Source organism: Parambassis ranga, chromosome 12, assembly GCF_900634625.1.
Source record: "Parambassis ranga chromosome 12, fParRan2.1, whole genome shotgun sequence".
NCBI classification, from domain to species: Eukaryota; Metazoa; Chordata; class Actinopteri; family Ambassidae; genus Parambassis; species Parambassis ranga.
The window spans coordinates 1,835,716-1,838,331 of NC_041032.1; the positions used below are offsets into that span (position 1 = coordinate 1,835,716).

A 2,616-nucleotide genomic window follows, 5' to 3' on the forward strand; every position below is an offset into this window, starting at 1 on the left:
AAACAGCAGGGCTCCACACATGGCCACTCAGGCCTGAGAAGTCATCAATAAGAGAAACTTGTGGCAGAGGACAAGGTGAATTTACCTACATGAATTAAGGAAAGTATCACATCAAAATCTCAGTAAAAAACTCAAGAAGTCAAAATTGAAATGCAAAAGCAGTGTTAAATTCTCCTGCAACACCTACACCTACAGAGGGCTATAGCACCCTTGCCGCACACCTCTCCTCATTTGACCACCTCATGCCCCGTCTCCCCAACTCTGTGACTCCCTGACCTCCAGTCTATCTTTGTCCCAGTGCTGCCACGACCCACTGGGTCAGTGGAAAACTCATTTAGGCCTAATTACATGGCCTCTCTCTTACTTTCTTTCACTGAAGAGGCACTTTCTTTCTTTCGCCCCTTCTCTTTTCTCCTTCCCTCTCTTGCTGTCCTTTTCTCTTGCTCTCTCGTTTTTCTCTCCTCGTGCTCCAGTTACCAGTTTAAGGTAGCCCTGCACAAGTAGCCAGCCAAAACACACACGCACACAGGACATCCAACACTCTGGTGTGGCCAAGAGGCCACTGGTACAAAGGCTTTTAGATGGTGCATTGTTATTTCCTTGGGGTCAGCCATAGGTTAGGATCCAGTCTTAATTAGTTGACATAACTTATACATGATTACCCTTCTTCAGGTCCTATGGCTCTGAAACACACATGCATGCACACAGAGTGCATTTCTAAGACAGCCAAACGCAAGGATGGTTTGTCTATAGTCATATCTCCTGTCCCCTAGGCATGACGCACTTAACCCTGTCCAGGGAAGAGAATGGAGTTCACAAACACACCACACACATCCAGCAGCATGTCAGAGGTTTTGAATGAAGGGGTCAGGTAGGTGAAATGTAAGGAACCCCGGGACGTCAGATGGCACAAACACGTCAGAAACAAAAGTCATATTAATGATAGATGACAGTCTGGGGTCAGTGCTCAGGTCTTATATCGGGACCTATGCCGCTATGTCACCAAGAATCAAAGATGGCAGCCAGGGAGACTTACTTTGTTCTTTGTGTGACAGGTAAGGTCTTAATCTTAGATTAATAGACAGAAATATAAAGACAGATGAAAGCCATAGACCATACATTTGAAGCAGTCCAGCTATAGGGAGAGCATGTGTTTTAATGTATAATGCAGCTAAACCAATAAAATACATAACTACACTATGATCTAGTCTTAATGTGATATGATATTGGCAGGAATATAATTCTTCAGTAGAGGTTACATTGCAGTAAAGAACCGAACTTGTCGTTATTTTTAGAACTAATCAACTTCATTTTCATTTGAAATCCATAACACACTGTGTATTAACTCACAGTTGCAATATGTCTGACTGTAATTTACCAACCTGGATTACTCTCTTAATTATTGCAAAGCATTTTGCAATTGCAGCCACTACATGAAAAGAGACAGTTACAAGCACATCTGATCAATATCCTGTCCATAAAGCAGACGCCACAGTCACAAGAGTTACCGTGCTTGTAGCTTTACACCACTCAGAGACGTAAACTGGATTCTGTTTTGCAACCACAACAGATAAAAAAATAACTGCCACCATTACCAGTCTAATTACACTTCCAGAAAGTTTAGGTACACTCAGGATATGGTATTAATTTTTTGGGAAATGCTTACTGCTCAGTCCTGTAATAGGACTCAGGGGAGCGGATGAGATCCAAGGCCAAACCATAAGGAAGAAGGGCGAGCATCCAAAACAACAGCCTAATGAGGCTCTGGTAATGGAGCACAAGTGGGTCACTTAGAAAGAGTACTCACTCTGTCAGGCAGAAACACACACGTGCACTAACACAACTACAAATGTAAAGATAATTGCACAAAATATATAGTCCTAAAAAATGAAACCATATATGACCACAAGAACTTGGTTTACATTACAATGACCCAGCTGATGGTTTACTGATAAATAAATGCACATACCATAAAAACACAGACTTCACTCCACCAGTCCTTTTAACTGCAAAGGTTGTGAATGTGTTTTAATGTGTCTGCACTATACATGGGAGTGGGGTTGAGGTTTTTACTTTCTGACAGTAAACAAATCTAAATAATTCAGAGGAAAATAACATTTGATTTATTTGTTGCTTATCAATTACTGTTTCAGGGTCTTGTGTGTGCAGGGAGGGGGGATTAGAAACATTAGTGAGTTGAGGAAATATCTGCTTTGAATGTTGAAAGCAATTGATGATATAATAGCATGTATCACTTTTTTTTTTCTCCCTTCTGACGTCTTAAACCACACTGATGTTAGGTGTAAATGTTGAGTCAAGGTATGTTCTTAATAAAACACATTTCTAAACTGATGCACGGATCAATGCTCTCATAATTAGGAGCAGCTGAGAATAATTGAGATTTTGAACTTGGTTACTCAGCTGCTCATTGTGCGGCCTTTCATTAGTGTGCCTCTACCTCCCTCTACTGGCTATCGCTGCTTATGACATCTTGTTGTGCAGTGATTCTATCCGTGCACACATTCCTGCAGTTACACTGCATTCACATCATTTACTCTCACATAAAACACGATGATAAACTGTAAATCATGATTAATTCATTCATGTCGTTGGAAA

At 41.0% G+C, this 2,616-nt stretch overlaps 1 pseudogene; it reads right to left on the reverse strand.

The window, feature by feature from the left end:
- Nucleotides 1-675: 675 nt before the first annotated feature.
- LOC114444079 (SKI family transcriptional corepressor 2-like) overlaps nt 676-2,616 on the reverse strand; it is a 7,198-nt pseudogene continuing 5,257 nt past the window's right edge.